The sequence below is a fragment of the Drosophila willistoni genome, chromosome 3R, assembly GCF_018902025.1.
Source record: "Drosophila willistoni isolate 14030-0811.24 chromosome 3R, UCI_dwil_1.1, whole genome shotgun sequence".
Classification (NCBI taxonomy): Eukaryota; Metazoa; Arthropoda; class Insecta; order Diptera; family Drosophilidae; genus Drosophila; species Drosophila willistoni.
In genome coordinates this window covers 24,834,263-24,852,276 of record NC_061086.1, presented here as the reverse complement: position 1 = coordinate 24,852,276, position 18,014 = coordinate 24,834,263, and positions in this window count along the sequence as shown.

The following is an 18,014-nucleotide window of genomic DNA, read 5'->3' as shown; positions in this document are numbered from 1 at the left end:
GTGCGTCGTTCGGCATTGGTTAGTGCCAACTGAATGCATCGCTGCATTTGGCATCAGAGCAAAGCGGTAAAGAAACGGGAAGGGAACCGGTCGGAGGGTAGCATGGGGAAGCATGGCTAATTGACAATGGCCACCATACGCACTTAACACACCAAAGATGCATCGTCTGGTGGCCAAAATCGTCGACGAGTCAGCTAAGTTCCGAGTGCCATTCGCGAGCAAAGGCAAATAATTTTAATTAAATGAAAAAGAAATGCAACGATGGAAGGTCCTGCAAGGGAGGCATGCACTTAAGCGCCACTCCACCTTCAGCTGCATTCCCTGTCCCGCTTTAGCTTCAATCCTGCATGAACATGCCAGCGAATTGGTACTTGGCCGTCAACGAACCGACCATGGGACGCACAAAAATGCAATGACCGTCCGTATGGCCTTCCTTCTGCCTGCCTCCTCTTCTCCTACCTGCAAACAAATGCAGTCAAGTGTGAGTGAGAAGCTGAATAGGGGATGGTCATGTTAGTGGGCCCCATATATCCTTTTGTAAGAATTCATTTGCAGAGCAAAACTTTTTTTCCCCAATTTCTAACGCCAACACACTCAAAGTCGCCAAAAAGAGTGTGGGGGGTGCAAAGGGGAGTGGTTGCGCCGCCAGCGAATGAAGGCAGGGTGGCAGGGTTTGGGTTTGGGTTTGGTCTGGTCTGACGGGGCCAAAGCAAACATAGAGCCTGCCAAAGAGGTAAACTGCACTTAAAGTGCAATGAGAAAAAATTCCAGTCGCGAGCTGCAACTGACCAAAAATGCATTCAGCGCCCAAGGCGAAAAATACTCTTCTGCTAGCATGGGAAGAAGGGTTAAAGGGTAGAGCGACGTTTATAGGCAAAAAGATAAAGAGGTAAGTGCCACACACACACATACATCCACGCACACACACGTTGACTAACTGTTTGTTTTATGCGCTCATGTGCGCCGCGAGAGTTTTGCGAGTTTGCCAAAATGCTGCCGAGTGCAATTTCATGAAGTTTGCTTGTTGTTTTTGACTTGCCGATGTTGTTGTTGTTGTTGCTGCCGTGGGTCCTACTGCAGAGCAGCTGCCTGTCAAGAGTTTGAGCGATTTTGATTGAAAGCGCGCTCCCACCCAAAACATCAAGTATAAAAAAGAGGATGCGTTCCCTGTCCATGGGCACCTTTGCATTTTTTATGCGACTGATGCACTTGATGCTATTCAGGGAAAAGAAAAACAAAATCAACTTTGTGCGTTTCGTTGTTATTGAAGTGTAGAGTGATGTAGCCTGAGCGGATAGAGACCACATACTAATCGTAAGAGGAACGCAGCTTAATATTAGACTTATAATAGACTCGTTGGCTTAATGCAATCCTTTAATACAATATCCTTCAAAAAAAATACACGGTGTATACTTCTGATATACCCAGGCCTGAGGGAGAAAACAAGTTCTTAATAGCTTCGTATGCAGATGATGTCTGTATGTTTTATTCTTCATCCTGTGAGTATTCTGCTGCTGATAGAGTGCAAGAATATCTCCATCTGCTTGAGAGCTGGGGTCGCAGATGGAACATAATGCTAAACGAGGCCAAATGTTTAAATATATGCTTCACATTGAGAAGGAAGCATCCTCCTCGTGTATGGCTTAACGGCAAGATGCTACAAACAGAAGCAAAGGAACAAAACCTGGGAGTAGTCCTAGACAAACGCCCTACTTTTAAAGATCACATCGAACCCCCTCTCTAGAATCAAATGGTCGAAACTAAACTGGCTGACAAATGGCAAAAGCAAATTATCACTAAGATGCAAACGTGCACTATATAATGCCACAATAACTCCTACTTGGAGATATGGAGTCGAAATGTGGGGGATGGGTGCAGATTCCAATAGAAAAAAGGTATAAACCATGGTTTATCCGAGTCGCCTCACTACACCATGATCTTGACGTGGAAATCGCCACACCAGCAGGTACAATGACAGGCTGCAGACACATGCAAACCGGCTGGCTAGACCCCTTGCAAGCCAATGGACCAACCACAAGCTAAAGAGAAGGCAATATCTTACAATGATACGCTAAGCTGCTGACTGATTTGTATAAGTTAATAAATATAAACATAATAAAAATAAAACATAACCACTTAAAATATAGATTTATGTAAATACGATTAAAAATTCACTGTTAGTAGTAACTGTTTGGCGTAATACATTAAGTTAAGCTAAAAGCTTTGTTAAGATCATTTGTGAATCGGTTCCTTGATAAAATAGCAAAAAAAATATATATGAAAATAAATTTCACCCCGCAAGTATGCTACAAAAACTTTCTTTGGCGATCACAAAATCTACAAGATGTAAAACTTCTTTGTATGTTCAGTTTATTTGGAAATTGTCTACAAAGAACCAAAACTTATACTTAACTCCCAATATGATTTACCAGATTTGTTTGTTTATCCGATTAACTAATCAATCCCTAAAACCTTTTACAATTAAATAAGACTTAGCCGCTTAACTAGCTTTTCGAGAATTTGAGATGTTTGTATGTAGGCAACTAACACCAGATATTAAGCACCGTACGTGCCCATTTTTTATTGTTTATTGTCACCATTAACATCTAATTCTTGTCTTTTGACATCTGGCAGCTAATAAAAAACAATAGATTGCCAGCTCAGTCAGCAAATCTTTGGCAACAATTAAATAAAGGAAATGCTTTCCGTCACGTTGGATCCATAAAAAAAACATTTGTTATTAGGTTGAAACTTGTAAGAAATAACAAAATGCGAAACAAATATGAAAAAAGTTAAATTGAGCAATTCGCCATCATCTTTGGCCATTAAAAAACAAATGTCCGTCAAAATTGGGCTAACACAGTTAATGGAAGTCGCAAGTGTTGCCCCTTGAAAGATAGAAGCCACCGTTAAATCAGACCAAAAGAGATATAGACAATTAACCGAAGTTTTGTTGTATTTCGGATGAGGTCATAAATTTTGAGGTGTTAAAAAAAAAAAGGAAAACAAAATCAAAATATGAAGCTAAGTGTGGCTGCAGCATAAAAATGCCAATCCTCATCCATGCTGGGGACCTTTTTCGGTGGTTGATTTCCTGCTGTGTGGTGAGTCAAACTTTTGCGGTCGCTGAATGTGTTGCGTTTTGGATGATGATGTTATGTGCCGGCTGTCGGATGGGTCGTTTGTTGAGCGGGTCAGTAACGCGTCTAACTCACACGACTTCCAGCACCCCAACTCGGATACCGGATCCATAAGGACGCTTCAAACAATAAATGTGCCACATTCGGTCATCCCAAAATGCAGCCATGAAAATCCGATTATTACATTACAATTTTTGCTGTTCTTGTGGGTATCGTTGTTCAATATTTGAAACGAGCAACGATAACAATGTTCGTTCGCTGTCCCAATGCCCAATCCTCTGGCCCATAATCAATTAATGTTGGCAATTTGTGCAACTGAACGTAACCTCAATTATGTGCGCCAAAGTGCCTGCCACTGCCGAGGATTAATCGCAACAACAACAAAAACAACAGCACAGAAAAAAAAAATAAACATCTACCAACAACAAATTGACTGGCAGGAACAAAACAAAAAAGACAATCCAAATGGGAGAGGGGTAGCAGAAGTTGGTCCAAAACTCCATAGGGTTTTTGACAACAGCAACGACGATGCGAATTATAACAAAAACAAATATTACATTTGGCTAGAAGAGGCAGCAGCGACTAAACGACAAAAAAAAAGAGACAAAAACAACGCGCAATGACGAAAGTCAAACACAAACAGAATGACAAGGTAAATACTAAAAAAAAAAGAGATAAAAATAAAAATCCACAAAAAAAGAAAGGAGGGAAAATTAAAAATTGACAATGAAAAGCCGTGCATTTTGTTTTGACTGGTTGAATGAACGACCAGGAGGCGACGCCGGGGAAATGGCTGGAATGATTGTCAAATAGATTGTTAGCAGCAAAAATCTAATAAGTATAAAAAGTATGCACACACACAATCAATAAGAATATTGATTATCAATACGATGATTTCTCTTAATTTGAAATTAATTAAAATGAATTAATAGAACGACTTATTGTTTACCCTTGCCCTATATTTTCGTTTTGCTTTCATTCATATATTATTTTAGTAGAATTCTTCTACAACCTCCTGATCCTTGTTTCCTTAGAAAGTTTTAATTATATATTTTAATTGTCATTCCTTTGAAATCAGCTCTGTTTATCAAATTGCTTAAAAACCTTATATACAAATCTTATGGGAACTTTCTTGAATAAATTAGAAAATACCACAAATATAATTTCCCCACAAGTAGAAAATGTCCCACAATATAATATTCTAGCGCCATCTATTGCTTGCTAGCTCAACTATAAACAACAAATCAACACAAAAAATTAAGAGAATTGGAAAACGGATAAACGAAGAGAAAAACTAAATACAAAATTATAAGTGCAGCTCTTAGGCTCACAAAAAGGGGGTTGCAGACTGGCAACCACCACCAGAAGTAGCAGCAGCATTAGCCATGGCTTAAGGGGGCTGCCAACTCATAGAAAAGGCGAAAGACCGGGCGAGGGTCGGCGTGGGTTGTGGCAAGGCAACGAGGACCGGGACGACTGAACGCCATGGCCGACGATGTTAAAATGGCAAAACTGGCAAAGGCATGGCCGATGCATAGCTCTGCCTTGGCGGATTTTCTTTGTTTAGCTCACACACACACACATACACAACAAGCCCACACACAGTCACCCACTGAAAGTTGCATAGATACATAGATATATGTACAGGGATGTGCGCATGTGCCGGAATCAGTAGAAGGGACACTAGTTCTACCGACGGCATAGCAATTTATATAGTTATAAAACATAAATTGATAAATTATATCCAATGCAGCAGATATTTGACCAACCCGTCGCCCTCTTTCTTGTTGTCATCGACAAGGAGGCACTCAAAGCCGAAGAACCAACTCATTTTATAATCATTTATTATTAATGATTACCTATAATAATAATTTTAAAACTGTTGTCGATTTGTTGATATCAATTTGCGGATAGATTATAAGTAAACATCAAAAGGCGACTGGCCACAATCCAAACACGTGCCAAACGTTCCCAAATGGGACTCAATCTCCTCGAGACAGACAAACAAATCCGTTGATAGACCCTAAACGGGGCAATAGAGATGCAACCGAGACCAAAGCAAACGTGGCAAAAACCTCAACAGAAACCAAAACCAAAACCGTAGAAAAAAAAACAACAACAACAAGAAAATAACTAGAATGAAAGGAAAGAAGAGCAAGAGTAAAAGGAATCCGAGTAGACGCATGGAACAACCCTTTATCAATTCCTTCTTTTCTCTAGGATTTTTTCTTGCCTGGTGTCTAGCCGGTTTGATCCAGCGTCTAGTTGTTTGTCTGGCTTAGCTGCCCCCCGCTTTACCCCCTCCAGCGTTTCTTGAGTTCATTCGTCTGTCTGAGACAATATTTGCGGTGCGCATACATTAGGTCAGGCCCAAAGGGGACCATGAGAACAGCAATAAGAAAAAAAGGGCAGAAAAAAAAAAAAAAAAACAGGAGAAGCTGGCATAGAAACTTAAGTCGATGGGAAAAGAAGATTGAAATTTCTAGTTTCTCAGTTGAGGGACATATTGCAATTAGAATTTGGAGTGGAAAAGTCAAACCTCTCTCCAACTTTTCGTCTTTATCAGCTCTTGTCCCAAAACATAAAGAGACTATTGGGTAGACAAAAACCCTTGACTAATTCAATAATTCATTCTCAAACCTTTGGGCTTTGGGCAAATATTTGTAACTAGCAGTAAAATGCAAATTGAATTTATCTGCCCCACCCATGCCGAGACCCACCCATTTCTAATATGGCGTCGTCGTCGTCGTCTTCACTTTTTGGGCCAACAAGTCGCCAATCCTTGGAAGGGGTGAGTCTCTGGCAAACCCGTATGCCAACTTGGGATAGTTGACTTTTGTCTGCGCAGGCATCTAGAACCAATGATGTGGGTTTGGCTTTGCCAACTAAGGGTAGTCCATAAAATCATTGCAATCCCATTTGGAATGAGGGGGCGCAATAAAACTTATTTCCTCTTTGTTTTCCCTTTTGCATTTTCTTTTTTCCCAGAGACAGAGAGACAGAAAGAGAGAGAGAAAGAATTTTGTTAGGTCTTTTGGGCAGGCAAATTGAATCAGTTGGTCTCGCCTGAGTTGCAGGAAATTGAATAGTTTTAGTTGTTAGTTGGTAAATAATTTTTCTGAGGTATGGCTACACAACCCAGAAGCCCTTTCCGAATCAACTTTTCAATTTTCTCTCTCTATGTTGACTTTTTCCTCCCACATCGGGGTTTGTGTTTGCTTAACTCAAATTTCCAGCTCCTTTGTTCATCAAAGTAATTAGTGGAAAAGTCTGAAGGACTTTCTCATTTTGCAAACTGGCTTTTGTTTTCTTCCAGTCATTCTCGTTGCCGTCGCCGGAGTCCGTGTCGGCAGGTTCATTATGTGTACATGCAGCTTATTTGATTTCTGCATGTAAATTAGTCGAACAAACCGGCTGAGGACATTTGTTGAATAAATTTAAGGTTTTGGGTTTGTGGGCCCCTGAAGAAGCCGAAAAAAAAAATTAGAATATACACACAAAAACACACAGTCAAAGTATCCTTGCCGCATAGAGCCAGCGGAGGGCACTCGAAGCACTCGCTCTAAGCAAAAGCGTGAAAAGCGAGCGCATGTCCTTAAATAAACGTAGCGAAAACAGCGGCAGGACCTCGAGCTGGAGCTGGAGCTGGAGCTGGCGCCATGGTGTAGATTATAATTTCAAAAAACCGGACGATGAGCAGGATGAGCAAATGGTTGGGGTTTAGGGCAACAGCAACAACAACAATAACGAAGAATCTGCTTTCTCTCTACCCACTGGATGAAGGACCTTCATTATGAAAGTTGCCGTTTTCATTATTTTCTTTTGCAAGGATGCTGCGATGTGGGGATGTCCCCCAACAACTAATCTACATTTAAAGCAAAACCAGTGCAGATGGCCACGATGGGGTGGGGAGGGGGGAACCGTAGAAGGGGAAGCATGTTTTATTTTTGCACCCTAAAGGCATTTGCCAAAAGGATTCATCTTACGACATTAGTGACCTCAGCAACTGCGCACAAAACATGCGGATACAACAACGAGCGGATGATGTGGGCGAACCAGAGAGGGGTCCAGGGTTAACGAAAACAGGGGGCAACCTGCTTTGTTGTGTGTTTTCTAGTGCAAATATAAGTTTATCCATAATGGCTGCCAACGGCAGCGGCAGCGCCAGCAACCAGAGACAGTGGATGGCGATGGAGATGGAGATGAAGGAACGTACACAAGTGTTGGCAATGTTCGGTGTTCACTTGGCTTGTACCTTGGGGTACAATCTACCACAAATACACTAACATCCTCACCCACTAGCCAGGCTCATCTCACTTCCATCCTTATGTGTAGCATCCACCTATGCTGCTCATCCCCCCATCTGGGGGTGTCAAAGTTGCGGGCATCTTCTGCGTCACGTAGCCAGAGCTTCCGAGAACTTCTCATTTATTTTACTTAATTGTCAAGTTTGAATTTTGAAAGGGTTGTCAGCGCCACCCGCTCATTGTACCCCCACTCATCCCCACACCTCCATTTTTCCTCATCTCATTTAACCAACTCGCTTTCTATATTCAAAGACCTTCCTTCACTCTCCATGTTCGGTTAAGTTAAAAATTTTCCGTTACGCTTCGTCGTTAGGAACAGGAAATGAAAAGGTAGTGGGCAATGGACAAGAAGTAAGCTAAATTTAGGAAAGCATTCAGTCTCCCTGGCAATTTGCATATTGATTGTGGCAAAAGAGTACGACAACCATTTAAGACTATGTTAACTCATTACTTTTTTTTAGAAATTTACAAAAAATTACAAGCTTTAAACTCTAAAGGATTATCAATATTTTAAAAAGCATTCGCCAAGAAATGTTTCGTTTGTGATTCAGTAACCATTATAATCTAAAATTGATTAATAACAATAAGAAAATGTAGTTGCTGTTTGCAAAACGCGATGATTTTTACATAGAAACCATAAATAAAACCATAGATAACATAAGAAGAAAGAAGCAAATACCCATAGTCAAAATTCGTCAAAGATTTTAAATTAAATTATATACATCACACAAAAGCAGATATCTCAAATATTCGATATAAATAATACTTGCTTTTATCTTTTCGAAAATATCTATTGAAATTAAGGCACATTCAATATCTAAGCCGCAGCTAGCTTTATCTATAGATACTCGACTTAAACTACTCTTCGCTATTTTACCCTATTGAGTTGCAAAACCAAAATCAGTACATTTCACTATTTTTGGCAGTTAGTTTTGTATTTTTGGTAGCAAATGCTGGCCAAAAGTGCTTTCGCAGCCAGAACCGTTACCGCGAACAAGCATATGAGGCCCGCACATACATACACAGCGGGATAGGCGACGGGTTGAGGAGCACTGGACACAGACAAAGTTTTCAAACAGCTGCCCGATGTACAATATAAATGTGGTTTTCATATTTTTGTGGTTCACTTCGGTGAACTAGCAGCTCCTCTTTCAGCTGTCCATAGTCTAGTGGCTACTGGTGGCATAAAGGAACGCCATATCCGTGCCATTGGCTCACCCTCGGATTTTATAATGAAAGCCATTCATAAAACTTTAGCTAAATACGAACATTCATTATAAAATAATTTCGCCGAAAAATGTAAAAGTTACAGAAAGAGGGAGGCATACACACGGCGGGTGAGAAGGCGGTCAAGTTTAGTTGGTGGACGTGGGACGTGGCATGAAATTTACATAGAGAGTGAAAAAGTTATGCACTAAACTAAAAGATAATAACCAATCTATGGGGCAGGCAAGAGTTTGAGGGCTTCATTAAAAATTTGCTTTTGCATTTGGTGTTCTGTTTAAGTTGAGGTTTATCGTGGCCCAGACCACCTTGAACGGCAAGTGCAAGTGACATCAAAAATGTTCAATCTCATTCTACAAGACTTTATTGTGTGTGTATTTTGAAAAAAATGTCACAATAAATCTTCAACCAGAACAGAGAAAAGGAGGTAACTTTGCTACGTGACTTTCCATAATGCGAAATGCAATCCTTTAGCTAATCCATTACTAAATTAAACATTACACTAAATATATAAATAAATAGCTAGACACCGTGACAGCAAACAGAGACGACCGAGCGACAGAAAACGAGACGACAAGGGATCTTTGAGTATTTGGGTGTTTTAGGAAACGGAATACCCCATCACTCTAAAACACTTCAGCCGCTTTGCAGACAGCTAAGAACCCTTTCTAATTTGCCTAAAACACAAACACAAGTCCAACCGAAATGGGTTGGGCAAGGCTGGGTCGTTTGGTTGGAACTTTTGTCTGTCAAACAATAAATCATCAGGGCTCGAGAGGCCAAGTCCGAGAACTAGAATGAGAACGAGGACAACGCCAACAACGACTGGAGACCTTTAATTACACCACGTAGGCTCAAGTATGTTTTGAAACTAAATCTGCTGCCATTCGCCCACTCTCCACTCCCCACTTCAGTTGTACAGCTGCCGTTTAGATGCCCAAAACAATTAAACCCTTTTCCGTTCCGTTTCGTTCCTTGATGACCAGCCATTTTTTGTTCGGTTTAGATCGAAAAATTCCAAGTAAGCTTAAAAAATTAATGACATTAAGAAGTTTGGTCCTTTGAGGGGGTCCTTTGATACTCCCATATCAGATTGCTAAACAAACTACAGCTAACGGGTTCATGCTGTCAAAGATGAATTTCTTATTTAAATTCGACTGTTTAACTTTACTTAATAATTGCTTGTTGCACTTAAAGTTGCAGCAACTAAGAGCAGAATCCTTTACTCAAATCCCTGTTCATGCAACAGTTTTTAATTGCACTAATTGCAAAGCAAATTTTCTAGTAAATTACCTTTTTGCCAAAAACTGCTGCTGAAAGGACGCCAGGAGCCAGGACATCCTCTCGACTGAAATTATATTTTTAGCCAACAAGAAGGAACAAATGTGTAGGTAGGATGCCAACAGTAAAGTGATGAAGGCTCCTCTAAATATCATATTCATAATTATTATTTTTGCAAAGCGTAACCTAAAAGTTGAATCCTTCACTCCTCTAAAGAGAAGTGCATGCGGATGAAGTTTATCGGTGGAGTTTTTGGAGTCAAGAGAAAAGAGCTTTTAGATTTCAATTTTTGTTATTTAAACCAAGTGTTCAAATGCAGACTAACAAATGCATAAATAGTTGCTCAACAGCTCTTATTCTGTATATATTATTGTACACTGAATTCAGAGTTCATTAAAGGACAAGGGCCAACCCCCTACCACATGATACAAGGGTCCCATTCTGGAATATATTTATAGGGTTTGATCTTGACAGCGCAAGCGTGTTGGTCACACTTAGGGGTTGAGTTTAGAACCATCCCAAATTGAGATAACAAAAGGCTTACCCCGAAATGAACTACCGAGATCAATTAACCCTTGACTTTTAACACCCAAAATGTATCCTGAAACGGAACAACCCCAATTAGTAGTGTGTAATGGAGTCCAACTCTCTCTAAAACAAATTTTGCGTTAGGTAAAATACTTTAAATAAGTAAATTTTGAGCAATTTACACTAAATAAAATAATTTTCATCGAAAATCTTTTCAACTGGTCAAACAACATTTAGTTTCCCATGATTTCTGAGGATTTCTTTTCGTTTTTTTTTCTAATAACCCTTGTCAGAAATATTTTTGTTGTTGTTTGTGTGAACCTTCACATAAGTTGGAAAAGGGTGACAAAAGGTGAGGAGCTCTTTAATGATGAGCGAAACGGGTTTGAAGACATCCTCAAAGAGATCCTCGTCTTTTTCGCTTATTAATTGTTGAATCAAACAAAAGAAAAACTCTGTTAGAAAAATGATTTTTCTGACCAAAAATAAAAACTGGTTATACCAGCCAACAGAACAAAAATGACCATTATATCTAGGCAAGGAGGATTTTCTAAGCTTTTGCTTCATTTCTCGATCAGTTGGATTTTGTCTGCGAACGCGTTGTGATCGATCACGGTACAGGAATGGTTCGGATTAATAATTTTGTTCCAATTGAATGGTGAGTCTTAGAAACGATGCAATTTGGAATTTGCGAGTGTGTTTAATGCACTTTTTTTTGGTTTTTTGGGGCTAAACTTGTTGTGTCGCTTAAAGGACATACTTTTTTTTTTTGGCTGACCGCATTGGCATGAGCAAAGAAGCAACAAAAAGGTTACAAGGTTATCCAAACGTCCTTCGCCTTCGGTTTGTAAAAAAAAGTAGAACTGAGAGAAAGAGTGGAGAAAAAAATACAAAAACCCACGGACAGCCAAGTCAAAGCAAAGCAAAACAAAACATAAACGCAGTGCATAGAAAACTCGGCAAAAAAAAAAACAAAAAGGGGACGAAAAAAAAATATGTTTCCCAGCTTTCTTTTACTTGCTGCTCTCTATACACACACACACACACACACACATTTCGCATATTTTTTCCGCTCCTTTCCTTTTCACTACCCGCTTTTCCAAGGACTCTTCCACTGTAAATTTCACAAAAAATAAATTTTCTAACAACCCAAACAAACAAACGGCTCCATAAAAAAAGCGAACCGAATCCAAAATCCCGACCCCACAAAGTCGCGTAAAAAAATCTGCAATCCGTGTACATGTGTGTGTGTGTGTGTTTGTATGGTTGCTTTTCTATACGTTATAGAAAAAATATTATAAATGTGAATGAGCTGACTGTTTTATGTGTACGTACATGAATATTCATATATATATATGTACATACGGATGTATATATCCATATGTCTGTATCAATGTACGAGTATACATATGTATATTTATTTTTTGTATAATTGCCCGCCCTTGGCCGCTGCCCTCTATTTGTTTGATTAGAAACCTGGGGTCGATTACCGGCAGGACTTTTAATTTGTTATTAATTGCCGCCGATTTGTTGTACCATTCGAGTTCTTTTTTTTCTTTGCATATTTGCATTGATTGTTGCGGATTTAGGTTGAAGAGGGAAAGTTAAGTCGCCAAATTCTATATTCTGCTATATAAGTGTGTTTAATTTGAAGGATGTTTAAAAGTGAAATAGAAACATTTGGCCGTCTTATCGACGAAAACTCAATAAACAAACATTAATAAAATCGAATATGACTGCTTTATCCAAAGATTTCCAAATTTTCCATTAACTTGAACAATTTTAACTTATATAAAAGAAAACTGAATATAATTCGTAAACGTTACATGTCAAATATGATTGTTACAATATGATTATTTCATACTCATTTGAAAAAAAAAATTGCGACCAATTTTAATATTATTAAATGAAAGATAAATCTTAAAAAATTCTCAAAACAATCATATCAATTGTATCTACGTAATATAAAAATCAGTAAACTATCTGCAGGTCAAGGTGGGGTAGTCCTTTATATACATATACATCTATATTTATATGCAACTGCTGAGCTTAAGGCCGAGACGCAGCCTGAGTTCGAGTTCAGAATATTGGGTTGTAAGTGGGTTGAAGAATCGAGAATGGGCACGAGGCGATCTGAAAATGGTAAACAGAGCAAAACTGCAGCAGGCACCCGATTGGCTTTGGCCGCGTACACAAAATGTGCATATAGAGTGCAACTTTTAGCACCAACCGAATGCAGTTGCTACACACACACACACACACACATACACGCACACGCACACAGATACAAGCTGGGAAAAAAGCATTGCAAGTGAATATTTGCTGTACATAGGCGAAAAATAAAAACAAATTAAAAAAAAAGAAATAAGAAAGAAGCAACAACAAAGCAAAGCAAAACAAAAAATGGAAAAACCAAAAACCCAAAACAAAAGCAAAAATCCAAAAACTTTTGGGTACAAAAATGCACTTTTTCTGGGTGTGGCAAACGTCGACAGCGTGGCAGCGACGCCTGCATTTGCATTAGAGCCTCAACTGAAGCTCCAGCTGAAGCTGGGAGCCTCAACAAAAATGGCTGCCTAAAATGGCAAACTTTTCCTAGTAGTTGCGTGTGTGTGTGTGTGTGAAGAGCGAGAGCACGAATGCAGATGCAGTTTCACCAACTGCTCACACACACATACAGAGACAGAAAGAGATGCACACACGCACACCCACAGTTTTGTACCTTTTTGGCTTGTGGGCCGCCTCAGGATTCCAGGGAAGTGGAGGGAGTCCTGCGAAGCGCATTTTTAGTTGGTGCAAGCAACGGAGAAATGCATTTTTACTCTCTTTTTTGCCATTGCTTCGTGCTAGTTGTATGTGCGTGTGTGTGTGTGTATATAGGAGACGCCTCTGTATGGGTGGCGTATCCCTATTTGATATCCTAAAAAAGTACACAAAATTTTTCAGAGCAAGCAGCGCAGCCAGCATCGACGTTGGCCGCACAAACACGCCCATGTTTTATGTACAAGGCGGAGGCGCTTCGTCTCTTTTACATGCGCAGCCTTCCCATATATATATCTCTCTGTATCTCTGTCTGTGTCTGCATGTGTGTGTGTGTGCGAGAGCTGCGGAAAAAAGGAAACAAAAAAGCGAGAGGCAAAACACTAAAAACTAATGCGCCAGAAAGAGAAACAGAACATTAGAAAAACGCTGTCGCTGCCTGTGTGTCGCACGTATTGGTATTGGTGAGCACACGAGCCGAAGCCCACAACGATGCCGAACCCGAACTGCCATTGTTGCGCAGCAACAAAAAAGGAACAGAAAAAAAGAGAGCCTGTTAACGAACGAGAGCAAGAGAAGAGCAAGCGAAGGCCAAGCGAGAACGAGAAACCAATATTCTTTCTAAGTGGGTGGCAGCTGACTTTTTAGACGTAGTGTGCGTGTGTGTCCTTCTATCGATCCAAACTTTGCTGAAGAATTGCACGAACAGTAAAAGAATATTATGTCCCCTTTAACAATTCTTTCCTGCTAACTCTCATCACAATATAAGGTAAGGTAAGCCAGGTCTCTTTATCGTTTCTCCCAGATTACATCTTTCGTCCATTCCTCTCGATTATCCTTTTCTTTTTTCTATATACTCGCAACAAAAAAGAACCGAAGCAAACACACGAGTCTCGGCCTCGAACTCAAACCCAGCATTAGGCAGCATTTCTGGGAAACCTTGTCGCTCTCCTTTTTTACTCGCACATTTTAAACATGTATATAGTAAGCACATACATACATATTTATATACATACTTATGTATATATTTAACTGGCATGCATATATACTTCGGTTATATACTATATGCCTTCGGCATCTCTTTTCTCAATGTGGTGTGTGTTGGGCATCTTAAGGAGTTAATGTTGCGTGCGTAACGTGTGCGTATCCTTTATTTGCATATGAATATACATTTAACACTATGTATTGCAACTTTAATCGTCTCTTCTAAGGACCCTGAAACTCTTGAGCAATACATACAAATCAAAAGTACAGCACTGTCAGAATGTTATTAATCTTATTTTTTGGGATCTATATTTTATTTAAGAATTAGCTATAAAGAATGTTTAAATATATCTAGAAGTTGACCTAGAATCTAGATTCTAAACTGGCACTAATCATCTCGATCTAAAACCAAAAACTTACTACAAAAATTACAAAAACTTGTTATGTGGATACATATATATTTGTTCTTCCCTAAAAAATATAAATAAACCAAAAAAGAAAAAGAATTTAAATGACTTAAGAACTTATTTAAATGGGAATTGAAATGAATTAAGAACTGAAGTGAATGAATTAAGAACTTATTTAAAAAGGGAATTGAAATGAATTAAGAACTGAACTGAATGAATTAAGAACTTATTTAAAAAGGGAATTGAAATGAATTAAGAACTTATTTAAAAAGGGAATTGAAATGAATTAAGAACTGAATTGAAATCAGCTTGAAAAAAGCTCTTTTGAAAACAATTCATTGGCAATGGGTTTAAGATCTTTTCTAACATTTTTGGAAAAAAAATTTTAAAAAATTATATAGATCCATTAAAAGAGGTTCTAAATATTTAAATTATTCGTTTGAGAGTCAAAAAACAATGTTCTGTTTATATAAATCAAGAAACAGTTTAGTTCTTAGTACAAACTGAATGGAAGGCGAGTTAATCAAAATGGAGTGGATTCTTTATTTGAATTTTGTTTAAAATGCTTTTCTTAAATTTGAGATCATCTCAATCGATTACTGAACAAAACTTTGCCATAATATTGAGGGAATAAATATTGTTCAATCGTTCTATCAATATGATCTATGTTTGGCATTTTAATAAATGGCCAGCAAAAACGAAGGACATAAAGAGAGTTTGAAATTTAATTTGAAATAAATTAAAGACTATTCATATGGCCAGATTAACAGCACACACAAAAAAGAGGCGCAACTGGATGTGACCGGCATTGTTTCGCTTGCCTCTAATCGACATTCGCACGGACAGACTGACAGACGGGCCGGAGTGGCGGCCGGAGAAACAGTGAATGGGCCGCTGCTTTTCTCTCATAATAAACGTAACTATAATACAAAATAAACACATGGCCGAAACAATCTAAATATGGCGAAAATTTATGTATTGATTTTCATTAAAAATATTTTCATCGGCCATGGCTCGTTTCTAGTACAGAAGAGGCCAGACCTGGCCAGTTCAGACTCTGGCTGTGGCGTTTTTCCAATTTGGTCTCCGCTGGATGCCGGCAAATTGAAAATTTTGCAGAAACAAAACAAAAAGCAGAAGGTGGCATGGTCAGAACTCGAGAGCAAGTGCATCATTTTTCATCTGAAATACTGAGAGGGGAAGGGAGACGTCATTGCACGGTGTATGGGCAAACAAACAAAAACCATTTGGCTATAGCCTGGTAGTAGCCTTAGCTTTGGGTTATGCATCATCATAACTATATAGAATGGTGGGAATGGGTACGACCGGGCTGTATAAATCCATAGATTGCAACTGGGATGTAGGGTTACTGCCGCTGCTGCTGCTCCTGATGCACCTTTGATATGCAATTTATGCATGTCATCTGCGCTGCGTCCATTGTCCTGGCCAAGGGACAGGACCACCTAAACACAACACCCACACACATTGAAAATCCCTTTTTGCTGCCAATTTATAGGCCTGCTCCAGCATCAGAGAGTCAGACTCAATCCCAGACCCGAATCCAATCCCAGCCTCAACTCCTTCCCGCACTATTATGTTGTTGTTGTTATTTTTAGTGTTTATGTGTGTGTGTGTGTGTATGTGTGTATGTGTCTGTGTGCATTGCGTTTTTCCGGCTCTCCTATTTGCATTGTCGGCCAGCGACGAACATCGAACGAAAACGGCTGCAATGTTTGCCCTTTGGTTTTGTTGTGCATCGCCATCGTTTGTCGTGGGTCCAGGGGTTTTGGCGTTCGGGGTTCGGGGTTCTGGGCGCTGGCCAGGAATCATGTTTTTGGCAAAATGCATTTTCATACGGCATGTAAAGCCAAAGCCATGGATTCCCATGTACATTTTGTCCATAGATGAGGTATCGGGGAGTCCTTTCAGTACGTGCACGTATTGGTAGTGGTAGTTATATAGATGCATACATAGACACACTGCATCCATGTGCCATGTACAATACAGTGCAATGCACTTCCATCTAATCAAAGTCGGAAAGGGTTAAGGACGTGTCTGTGTGTGTGTGTGTGTATGCCTATGTGGGTTGTGGGTGTTGAAAACAAAGCAGGAGCTTTAATTTTAATTGATGCATTTTCCTTCCACACTCTTTGCCTCACTTCCTCACCGTTTACCCAACCAGACAGTTATGTATTTATCTAAGCGCTGGCCTGTCTGCCCGTTTGATTGATTATTATCATTATTATCATCGTGCAAGGAGCGAAGTAAATGGATAAATTGCATATTAGCAATGAAACTCTACAGAGGATGCATGCATAGGATGCCAAAAGGGCATCATAAGCTGTCGGTTAACGATCGTTTTAGAAGGTGTTGGCCAACGATATAATAATTTAATGGAACACAGGGAAATTGCAAAGGACATAAAATATCTTAGCTTTGAGTACTAAATAAAGGAACTTGGAGGTTTTTAAATTAATATAAATGAGGATTAATAGCCATATAATTGTGAAGTACATCATTTGTCTGGCCTTAAAACTAATATTTGGTTACCGATTGTTGATTTGAATTTGGTACATCTTTAACTGGTGTTAATTGGTATGCTTGAAGTTTTTTGAGGGACATGGCCAAGGGAAAAGACAAATGATTGGTTTAGAGAGATAGACAGACAGTTAGATCAGACAGACAAAGCAACACCAGAGCATTTGCTCAATTGAAATAGTCGAAAGTTTTCGATTTTCTATTTTTCTCTGCGTCCACACATTTTGGAGCTCAAAAATCAAAGGTAGCGCGCGATGCAATGCCATTTCAATGGACTTGCCTTTGAGAGCGGCTCTATGCAAATCAACAGCAACACACACCAACTCACATACACATCTATGGACAAATCCTGCCAAAAGGATGCACTGCTAACGAACTTTTCAAAGGGGGACCGACCAACAACACAGGATCAGAGTCCAATGCAGACACATATTTTTTCACAAAAGTCAATATGATGTCAATGCATTTCATTTGCCACGCAAGGAAACTAATCTCCTCCTCCATCCAAAGGAAAAACCCCTCAACCAAGTCTAAATGCCTTGATGGTTTAATTTTCGCCTGCTGTTCTTTAATTGACATATTTATTACAGTTCCACATGACTCGCAGCCTTAAATGTTGGAAACTTTCTCAAATCGTTCATGCTGCAGCAATTGCAACAATATCCTCCCTTAACCCACTCCCATCCCTTTATGGGCAGGGAACTGCATTCTTTTGCCTGTTCCTGTTCCCTGTTGCCGCTGCTACAAAACAAAACAAAACGTGAAGCAAACATCACTACCATGCGATGGCAGAGCAACAGCCATGGCAACAAACCAAAGAGCCCAAAAAACAACAAAACAAAAAT